The 11,750-nt window shown below is 44.3% G+C and overlaps 1 protein-coding gene across 1 annotated transcript in view; it reads right to left on the bottom strand.

Annotated features, from left to right (window-relative positions):
* Positions 1–7,443, bottom strand: part of GREM1 (gremlin 1, DAN family BMP antagonist) — a 21,757-nt gene extending 14,314 nt beyond the window's left edge. Inside the window, exon 1 of the mRNA XM_006831804.1 lies at positions 7,287–7,443. The gene's annotated coding sequence lies outside the window, so the exon portion shown is untranslated. The remainder of the gene's footprint in view (positions 1–7,286) is intronic.
* Between the last annotated feature and the right edge of the window lie 4,307 nt (positions 7,444–11,750).

The following is an 11,750-nucleotide window of genomic DNA, read 5'->3' as shown; positions in this document are numbered from 1 at the left end:
TATATATATCAATTAAGTGCCTTCGAGTCGATTCTGACTCAAAGCGACCCTGAACAGGGTTTCTGAGGAGCAGCTTGTGGATTTGAACCACTGACCTTTAGTTCGCAGTCTAATGCTTATCCTACAGCACTACACCAGGACTATGTATATGCACAATGGAACACAGCTCAGCTGGTGAGAGAAATGAAGTCATGGTACATTCTACACTATGGATGGAGATATATATATATATGCCATCTAGTCAGTTTTGGCTCATAGGTACCCCGCATGAGTTGCAAACATTTTCTGGTAATTTTCCTTTGTGAAGTGATCCACATCATTAAGTTAAAGCTGCATCTCAAAGACTCAGAGCACATCAAGATGCCCCACAACGGCCTCCCTTGAGTCTCCTTTGCAGACTATTATCCATCTTTTCAAAACATGACTCAACTTCCCCTTAATGTCTGCTTCTCCAAGTAATGTGATCTTATTTTCATGGCGAGCTTTTTTTTTTTTTTAAACAATTATTCTACACCAGCAAATTTCACCCTACTTCTTCACTCCTACATCTTTATTCTTTAACACTCTAGTCCCTTCCAATCCATTTGCCCTATAGAACAAAAATATTCCCAGAGTAGGCCTTCTTTACCTGACCATTTTGGGTTTCCTTTAATGATCAAAACTTAACATCTGTCCATTAGGATGGCTACGATTCAAAAAACTAAAAATAAAACAAAAAATAATAAATGTTGGCAAGGATGCAGGGAAATTGGAAGCATTGCTTGATGGGAATGCAAAATGGTAAAGCCTTTGTGGAAACAGTGTGGTTGTTCTTCAAGAAACTAAAAACAGATCTACCATGTGACCTAGCACCTCCACTCCTAGATACATAATCTATAGACAGCAGACACTCAAAAAGAAACATACACCAATGTTTACTAGTACCAGTCCTGGTGTGGTACTGTAGGATAAGCACTGGACTGCTAACCACAAGGCCAGCGATTCAAACCCACCAGCTGCTCCTTGGGAATCCTCTACAGGGTTGCTAAGAGTCAGAACAGATTTGACGGCACTAACAACAACAGAATTAAAAACAGCCAAAAGGTGGAAACAACCTAAATTACAATCAATAGATGAATGGATAAACAAAACGTGGTACATATATACAATGGTATACTGCTCAGCCTGCAGGAGAAATTAAATCATGATACATCCTGCAGTGTGGATGGAGTCTGAAGACATTATGCTAAGTGAAATAAGCCAAACACAAAAGGACAAATATTGTATGACCTCACTCATAAACAGACAAGAAAAGGCAAATGTACAGAGACTAACGTTTATTAGTGGTTTCTAAGGGTAGGAAAGAGGGTGGATGTGGGATTAACAGTGATGGAAAATCGCATTAAGGGTAGGGTTGCACAGCCAATTAAAATAATTACTGTTAATAAGTAATACGTTTGTGAAAAGTTGAATTAACAAGTATGTGACAGATACATTTACAACAACAATAACTAAACACCTCATGGAGTTTGGTTCCTTAGTTTCGAGGCTTAGCATCATCCCGGTTAGTTGCCTAATAACATGTTTAGTGCTTCTGTTCTATCTTCTAGTTCATTGTGCAGTGCCTGGGGTCTTTAAAGCTTGCAAGTGGGCAGTCAAGGCACATTGGTCACTATTTGCCTAGAACAACAGAGGAAGGAGGAACAGGAGAAGGAGGAGGATACAGAATGTATGACTAATTGCCTCCATGGACCACTATCTCCTTTGTCACGAGACCTAATTAACTAGATGGTTCCCAGCTACCATTACTGAACATTTTGATCAAAGATTTCATAGAAAAATCAAGAGAGGGAAAATGCAGAACAGAACTTCAAATTCTTACAAACTCTAGACCTTGTGGAGGCAGGAGGTAGATGAGCCCCTGAAACTATTATCCTGAAATAATCTTTAAAACTTAACCCAAAAATATCCCCTGAAATCAACAATTGAACAATGTTGCTGTTAGTGCCACTGAGTTGGTTCCAACCCTGTATAAGGGTTCCCAAGTAGTGGCTGGTGAGTTTGAACTGCCGAGCTTGTGGTTCAAACCGAGCTTGGGGTCCAGTGCTTATCCTACAGCACCACACTAGGACTCTAGCTTAAGTAGTAAAAAATGTCTTCATTGAGAATTATGCTTTTTTAAGAACCTCAATATAGGATTTTAAATACACAGCAGCAACTTGAAAAATTAGATAGGAAATGTGGGGGCTTGGGGGGAGCAGTGAGTTTCTGTTAATGAAGGAGGAACAACTCAGAAGGGAGGATGAGAATGGTTGCACACCTCAAAGAATGTAACTAATATCACTAAATAGTATATGCAGAAACTACTGAATGGGTGTGCTGAAGTGTGGTGCTGTAGGAGAAGCACTGGGCTGTCTACTGTAAGGCTGCCAGTTCAAACCCACCAGCCGCTCCACAGAAAAACTTACAAAGGATCACTATGAGTTGAAACAGACTAGATGGTACTTAACAACAATTCACCCACACGAATAATGAGCACACTTGCATAGTATACATAGGAAAGTAACACACAAGAGGATTGTGTGGTTTACAAAGCTCATATAACATATGTGTTGTTTACATAAAAATACAGTATGTTTTGTTGTGTATAGTCAAAACAACAATAGAATACATTTAGAAGAAACAAAAAAGTAAACATCTGCAAGCAGGATACGCCATATTAACCAATCTGTACTTTGCAGTTCATGTGATTTATTTCTATCCTCAGGTGGGCGCTAAAAACGCCTCTTCTAATTCCGGGGAACTCAGAAATAAAAGTAGTATGTATAACCTGTTTCCAGTGTTCTTGTATCCACAAGAGTGGAATCTGAGGTCTTCGGTAAAGTTTAGGCCAGCTCTTTTCTGCACTTTTCTCATGAATTTCTCATTTTAGTCAACAAGTCCATTCAAATCAGTTAAATGGAAGTTTGAGTAGGAAATGCAATAAAGAACATGGTAAGGAAGTCAGATGTAAGTACCTGGACCTTTGATTAAGTTAATGAATCAAGTTTTAGAAAGAGATCAAACAGGTACACCATACATATTTTCTTCAATGTCAAATAGACTGAAAGTGACAGCAGGTACCCTAGGTGTAGCCTATGTCTTAGAACCATCTGTTTCTTTTTGTCAGAACAAAATCCTACTGCTGCTGCTGTGTGCCGTGTTGTTGTTGTTACGTGCCGTCGAGTTGATTCCGACCCATAACAAAGTAGAAGTAGATAGGAAATAGTAGGAAAGTTGTTTTTAACTGTTCATTTTTAAAAAGAGAATCAACTTTTAGAAATTATATAAAGATATATTGCATTGATTTTCACCGCAGACAATTCTCACCAAGATGATTTTTAAAAGTTAATTGTTGGAACACTGCAAGTGATAGAATACAATTCTCTACATGCTCCTCTCAAGTTTAGGCAAAAGCAAGCCGGTGGTAGTGGTTGTTGGCTGTTGAGTCAGTTCCAACTCTTAGAAACCCTGTATAGGGTTTCTGAGGCTATAAAGTTTTACGGGAGCAGAAGGTCTCATTTTTCTTCCATGGAGTGACTGGTAAATTCTAATTGCCAACCTTGAGTTTAGCAGTCCCGCTTGTAATCCACTAAAAATGCAAACTGGGGCCCAACATTGCATAGAGCAGGGAGAAATCCACCGGGTGGTTAAGTATCTCAGGTGCTCTATGTTCACTGAAGATTTTTTAGCGAAATTAATGATTGTAGCAGTTATGATCTCAAACAGCAGTTCGAAACTACCACTGGCTCCACAGAAGAAAGATGAGGCTTTCTGCTCCCGTAAAGATTTACAGCCTCAGAAACCCTATACAGGGTCGCTATGGATCGGAACCGACTCCACCACCACCATACAGTTCTTGAGATCAACAGGAAATGAGTTACAAGGAATAGATATTAAGTGTTCACTAAATGCCACTATGGGAGCACAGTGGCTCTGTAGGATAAGCACTGGACTGCGAGCCTCTCAACAAGAGAAAGATGAGGCTTTCTGCTGCTTTAAGATTTACAGCCTGAGAAACCTTATTTGGGTTGCTATGAGTTGCAATCAACTTGATGGCATTTAACAACAACAACAAAAGACCACTGTTGAGAGTCAACAAGTTCTAGATCTGCAGTATATTAAAATCTGCGTATTAGTCATTGTGTGGATGAGATTTGGGACTTAATTCCGAACTCCTGTGCAGTATATGCCGCACATTATTACTAATTCTCCCAACATCACTACTACTACTAAGGGCTAACCTCTATTTCTGAACCCTAATGATTGTAGCGGTTATGATCTCAAATAGCACTTCGAAACTACCACTGGCTCCACGGAAGAAAGATGAGGCTTTCTGCTCCCATAAAGATCTGCAACCTCGGAAACCCTGTGCAGGGTCACTATGAGTCAGAACGGTACTTAACAACAACAACTATGCTAGGCATGATGCTAACATTCGGATTGAATTTTTTCATTTATTTTTCACAACAACCTTTGAGATCGCTAATATAATCTTCCTTTTACTGATCAGGAACTCCAGATTCAGGCAAAGTTAGGAATTTGTCCTTGGTCACACAATTCACAAGTGAGAAAGGCAAGATGTGAAGCCCTGAGCACATGTTTTTAACCACTATTCTATTGACAACCAGGACAATATTTAAGAAGGAACACATGGATTTGTTTTCCAAGGCAGTGGGGCTTGAAGAATATTGTAAATCAAATAATTATCTATTTTGTAGCTTCATGCTAACATATGAAGAAAAAGACTTCTCTTGTCTCAGGCATGCCTGTTGTGCTTTGCAGTTCTAAGAGCATACGTTAAAACTAAAGAACATCCCTTGCAGATGTAACGCACAAGCTCGTGACACTTGCCTTTGGATTAGATACAGCAGTCGTCTCCTTTACCTTCCCCTTTCCTGTACATAAAACTTGACTTCCATGTTCTACAACTCCACAGCTTCACTGTCCACCAGAATTTCTTGGGAGAAGAGTCTGTGACATAAAAATTCTTGATATTTTATTACTTTTAATACTTGATACTTAAATTCAAATTAAGTTAGTACTTAACTCAATTTTATCACTTTCATGAATAATCACCTTTAGTTTAGAAGACAGGGCAGACCCGTCTCATTCGGACATGGGGGGAAATAAGAGGTTTCTAATCTTCAAGTCTTCCATGTGTAGACACTGAGATTAAGGCTACATTAGCCAACCTGGATTTCCTACAGATGGTGGGTTACCAAAACATTTGGTTCAAAATGCACTTTTAAGAAAATAGGAAGCCTGTGAAATTACAAAGTTTATAAAGTACTCTAATTCCTGGAATGACCTGCAGGTTAAACACACACACATGCACACACACACACACTGGCACATTGCAATTACAGTTGTAAAGAATCCATACGTAATTAGCTGTTACTATCACTTCGGAATCGACTCTCCTGAGATTGTTTATCCAGTGATAGTTTGATTGTATAGCTTTGTGATGTGTTCTGGGAGAGATGAGAATCTGTAGTTTTCTTAACAGTTTTTCTTCCTTGCTTTGAAAAGTCCATCTCTTCAAGTCCTCATAACCCCCTCCCTTCCAAAAATAAAAAATAAAAGTGGGGGAGAGATGTACGGGTGAAAGAAGACTCCTCACCCTGGGATCAGGGTTATATTAACCTCGTCTAAGCTATTTATTTAACTTGTGTGTACAGCCAGAAACAAAACAAAACAAAACACTATTTGGGGGTCCCTGGGATAGCTCAAAACCCTTGTGACCCACTTAACACAATAGATTGTTTTATTCAACTAGTATCCTGGCACGATCTCCAAAGGGAACATAAACAGACGCGCACACCGCTCGGATTTGCTCTTCCCAGCAGGAGATCCGATTACCTACCTATGGTCGCCTCTCTGCCCCCTCTCTGGAACGATTTAAGAAGCAATTTTAACCCCTAACGTCGAAGTGAGATTTCTGTCTAAAAGAGAGCCAAGATTCCGAGTCTGCCGGGTTCAGCAGCCAGGCTCAGCAAAGAGAACGCATTCAAGCCACCTCTGGACGCGCGCAGAGAACTTCACAGCAGTGGTTAGTCAACTTCTGTCCTCCCTCCGTAGCTCTTGAGGACCTTAGCCTGAGTCCCGTGTGGAGAAACGCCTGGCTGGGGAGTCCCCAAGAGGGAACTGGAGGCAGAAGACAATAATGCCATGCAAGAGCGGTGAACTCATCTGTTCATCCAGAGCCATCAGTCTACAAGTACATCCAACCCACGAGATGACAGCCCCGACGGTCCCCTGGCTTCTCCCCTTAAGCTGCAAAGGACCTAGTGGGGTGGGCAAGGCAAAGCGGTGCGTGAAGACCTGGACGACACGCGAGTCTGAGACAGAGACCAGCCTTTCCCCCTTCAGTCCCGCGTCGACCGTCGCTAGCCGTGAAGCACAGGGAGAGAGGTGAGGTTGGGGCCACTAGAGCAGAGGTTGTGGTATCTGCTAAAGGGGGACTTGGCCAGTAGTACCTGCCCCTCGCAGGGACCTAGCTTCTCTGACGGAGTTCACACAAGGCACTCGTGCAACCGGGAAAGGTTTAGTTAAGGGAACTAAGCAACCGTGTGTGCGCAGCCAGCCCTAAGTGTGTCTAGGGGTGAACACTGCAGGCTCGCAGGTCTCGGCGTCTGGGCCGCGCACCCACTCCTGCTGGCCACAAATTCAACTCCCTGCTTTCCACCGCGCCGGGAAGCAACGGTTCAGTTCTACACAGCGCGCGTCTCCATCTCACCTCCGGGATGGGTGAATGGGCCAAATCCCGATTCTCTGGACCCTCTAGCCTACAACAGGGGTGTTCATAGAGCTCCGATGAGCGCCTCAAAACGTCACCAGCACCAGAGCAGTACCTTAGACACATGGGGACTTGCCTTGTCCAGTCATCTGCGGCAAGTCGCAGGTTCTCGCGTCCCCCACTCACTCTCCCGCTGCTCCCGCGGTCCCACTGGTGGCCTCGCCGTGTGGACACCTTTCACAGGCGAGGCTCCCACGAGCACCAAAAGCGTGCTAACAGGGCTCCAGGGATCCAAATGGGATGGGGGGCCATACCGCTCCCCGTCCTCCTTAACACCCTCCCTAACTTTACCAGTCGACCTCGCGCCTGGAGGTCACAGCAGCCGCAACCCTGGCAAGAAAGACCTAGCGGCGCCGCCCCTGGGTCTGGGCCTACGAGCAGGGAGGGCTGCAGCGGGTCTGCACGGAACCGAGCGCTGGCGTCGTTTGCTGACCCGAACCCCGTCACTTACTGCTGCCTCCTCGCTCACCTGTCAATGCGACGGGTCTTCGGGGCTTGCGCTCTCGTCGCGTGGCGCTGCGTGCGGCGCGGCCTGAGCCGCCCGGACTTGGCGCGGGATCAGCAGGACTGAGAGCTACGCTCCAGCTGCGCGCTGGGTCGCCCGGTCCGCGGAGGGCGCACCGAGTGCCAGGCATTGCGCCGTCTCTGGTTTAAATGCCGGCGGCGGAGAGCAGCGCCCAGGGCCGCGCCTCTCCATTGGCCAGAAGCCGCGGCTGCCGCCGCCGGACCCGCTATCCGCCCCCTTTCCCGGTACTGCCCCCGCCCCCCGCACCCCTCCTGCTTCCCCGCGGGGTCCCCTCTCCGCCCGCCTCGCCTCTTTGTCTGCTCCCCCCCGCCCGGGCCGGCTGGGAGAGGTCACCCCAGGGAACCGCGCCTGGAATGCACAGCAAATCACATTTTCCGCTCCCGTTGGAGGGGGAAGCGAGGGAGGAAATCCCCCCGGCTCCCGGCCCCTCATTCCTCCTCCGCCCCAGGCCTGGGCTTTTCCTCTCGCCCCGCTCCGCTTCGCCTTCTGTCTTGGAGACAGCACCGGGAAAAGCAAGATCCCTGTGAGATCGCGACAGATGAAGCGATTGTTTTCCCCTGGAGGGCGAGGGGCTGCGGGACTCTGGTCGAGTGGTCGCTGCGGCTCCGACGCGGCTCCGTCGGAGGCCCCCAACTTCGAGGGCGCTGACCCCGGCGACCCGTTAACCCCGGCGGGCTCGCCCGCCGCCAGCAAGAGTCTTGTCGCCAACAAGACACCCACCTCTCCTCGCCTGCCACGGTTGTTTCAGCTCAGCTGCCGGCGGCCTCGGCTGGCTGTGGGTATAGAGAGGGGAGTAACCGAGGAGAATAACCTAAAAGGACTCCAAAAGTCCAGGCTTCCATTGCTAAAGGATCTTTAAAAGGGAGGGAACAATCGCCAAGGCGACAAGGGGTTTTCTGTAGCATATTAACAATGAATAAGTCAGGAAAACAAAACATCAAACGAGAAAATAACTTTACAGGAATGTCAGACAAAACCCTATGTACGTGAAAACTGATGTCATATTCTGTGTTGATCACTAAGAACTCGATGAATATGCTTGAAGAACACACCAACTGTATAAATAGGTTTTTTTTCGAAAGATGAGCGAACACTTTCGTTTGTTCTCTTCGCGTGATCACTGAATGGTTCCTCAAAGAGGTTTTGTGTGCACCGCAAAAATCAACCCGATCCATCAGACAAGTCCAATGCTGACTTTGAAAAAGATTTGTAACAGAAGGAAAATTTGAAGGCGCCTGTACAGACTAAAGCAAAAGAAACAAAACAATGAATCCCATCAAAAGGTACATGTGAAACATCTGTGGATTTAAATACATGGCTAAAAGGGGAAAGAAAACAAAACAGAATATTTTCTCTTTGAGGAAGAACTAGAAAAGGGGGGGAGGGGAGGTTAATAACCTTGAACACCTACTAGACACTGTTAAGAACTTGAAATTGATTTTTTTTAAATAAAATATTTGAAGCAAGAAGGAAGCTGGCACTAAACGAATAGCTAGAGAATAGAACTCCTCTGTTTTATTTGTACAAACAGCAATTTTCATATGTGAGCTAAGTGCTGCTACTTGATGTGTCTCTCAATAAAATTTTGGTAAATCATCTCATGAGCCATAGCTTATCAGTGCCTGCAGGATGTGAACATTAATCATGGCTCAAAGACTTTTTGTTGTTAGAGTTCTTTTTGTTAAAGTGTCGTGGAGTCTATTCTGACCCTGATCGACCCTGTAGAGGTTTCCAAGGTGTAGCTGGTGAGCTTAAACCAGCGACCTGGCAGTTGGAGTTGGAGTGGGTTCCCAGAAATACGCTGTTAAGGTGCTGTGGAGTCCATTCCGACTCAGAGTGACCCTGTGCACAACAGAGTGAAACACTGCCCTCCCCTACACCACCCTCACAATTGTTAGTTGGAGCTCATTGCTGCCGCCACTGTGTCAGTCCATCTCATTGGGGATTTTCCTCCTTTCATTGACCCTTCTCTGTCTCAAGCTTGGTGTCCTTCTCCAGGGACTGGTCCTTCCTAATACCATGTCTGAAGTATGAGACATCACCATCCTGACTTCTAAGGAGCATTCGACTGTACTTTTTCTAACACCAGAAAGATAGGTAGTTAAAAATACACACGAGTGACAGTTTAGTCAAAGCCCACAACATAACCTTACCTAACCGAACCAACTGTTCTCTTGATGTTTAAACTATCCCCCAAAGAGAGCATATTTTACAAGGTCATTAGCTTCTTCAGATGGTAGCATATATTACAACTCAGTGTTTTAGTTAAAAAGAAAAAATTTTTTCAAGGCTCATACTAACTGCCTGAAAGAAAAACAGAATGTGGTGGAGCTTACCTCCTGAATTGGAAGAATTGTTTTGGAACCCTAACTAGTTTTATCTATCTCTATCCTGGAGTCCATGAGTGGTGCCAAGGTTAAGCTACTCTGCTGTTAACAGAGTTGGAGGTTTGGGAGATGTGTTAGAAGATCTACTTCTGCAACATCAGCAGCTGAAAACCCTACGAAGTACAGATTTACTCTGTCACATATGGATTGCTATGAGCTGGAAGATAGTTCATGACAATTGGTTTATAACTGAATCTCTCCATTGTAAATGCTGTTGATGATCACTATGACCTTTCCTCAAGAGGCTATTCAGACCACATTATCAGCAATAGAAACACCCCTAGTTCCCTCCACATATAACTTTCTGGCCTATTTCATTGTATTGTTTTTCTTGTTATTGTTGTTGTTAAGTGCCGTCGAGTCAGTTCCGACCCATAGCGACCCTGTACAGGGTTTCCGAGGGTGTAAATCTTTATGGGAGTAGAAAGCCTCATCTTTCTCCTGCGGAGTGGCTGGTAGTTTCGAACCACTGACCGTAAGGTTCGCAACCCAATTTGTAACCACTACGCTACATTTATCTCTGCCTGGTGTTACAGTTTCCACTGTCACTCATACTAAGCTTCATGAGGACAGGGACTTTATCCATCTTGGTCCCTTTTGATGATATCAAGCAATAGATCATAACACAATTAGGATTCAGTCAGTAGTTTTGATCATTGAGAATAGTCAACACATTTCCACTGACCGCTGGATTATCTGAGCCCTGATGTGGCACTGTAGGGCTTGGACCACAAGTTTGATTTGAACCACAAAGTCAGTTTGAACTACAAAGTTTGTTGTTGTTAAGTGACGTTGAGTCAGTTCTGACCCATAGCAACCCTGTATAGGGTTTCCGAGGAGTGGCTGGTGATCTTGAACCACCAACATTGTGGTTCAAATTGGCTTTGCAGTCCAGCGCATTAACGCACAACACCGCACCAGGAACCGCAAGGTTGGCGATTCAAACTCACCAGCCACTCCTCAGAAACCTACGTAACAACAATAACAGCATTGGATTATCCGAGTCCTGGTGTGGTGCTATAGGATAAGCACTGGACTGCTATTCTAAAGGTCAGTGGTTCAAATCCACCAGCCACTCCTTGGAAAACCTACGCAGGGTCGTTATGAGTCAGAACTGACTCAATGGCACTGACAACAACAACAGCAACTAGATTGCCAACTGAGTCAAATGTAGAGGATATAATAAGCACAGAACTTGACTTCACAGAGCTTGTCGTCTAGTATATCTGTATATAGATAGCTCAGCTGTTTGTCTCCTGTTTGCATTTCCACACACTCAATCAGCGGCACAAACCATTATCCAGGCAGAAGAGTGAGTGAAAACTTCTCAGAACTCTTAAAGCATAATGAAAAATATGAATTCTGCACTTAATGACTGGATGCTGTCAACTTAAAAATTTTAAATTCAAAATGGGATAATGCACTGAACCACAAGGTCTGTTTGAAATACAAGGTTGGTGGTTCAAATCCACCAGCCGCTCCTTGGAAACCCTAAACTGGGTTGCTTTGAGTCAGAACGGACTCGACAGCACTTAACAACAACAACAAACACTGATCACTTTATTATTTTTAATGAAACTGCTTTCAAACTGCTTTGGGGCTATTGTGAGAATTGTAGATCCTGATCACGTTCTCTTGGTTTGCTCACCAATGTATATAATGTATTTGTCACTGTCTGGCTCACAAGCTGCTAAGAGAGGCCTACTCTCCAGTGGAATGAACTTTCAAGAACTTTTCAGAGAAGTTTTTTGCTTAGATGGACAGAAGTTGTTCAGCCAGTTGCAGAGACTATGTCTGCCACCTTGCATTGGATTTAAAAGAATAAAGCCCATTGTACATTTGGAATTTCTAAATAAAAATAAATAATTAAGTTGACAGTGTTTTAAAAAGATCTTTGCAACGGTAAAAGGACAGGTAAATGATTCATATCTAGAATGGATTCCTCTTATAAATTAAAAGCACACACATAAATGAGCCACTGGGGGAAACTACAATTTTTAAAGTATAGTAATTCACCAAG

The sequence above is a fragment of the Chrysochloris asiatica genome, unplaced genomic scaffold (genome assembly GCF_000296735.1).
Source record: "Chrysochloris asiatica unplaced genomic scaffold, ChrAsi1.0 scaffold00004, whole genome shotgun sequence".
NCBI lineage: Eukaryota > Metazoa > Chordata > Mammalia > Afrosoricida > Chrysochloridae > Chrysochloris > Chrysochloris asiatica.
This window is presented reverse-complemented; position numbering and strand designations above follow the sequence as displayed.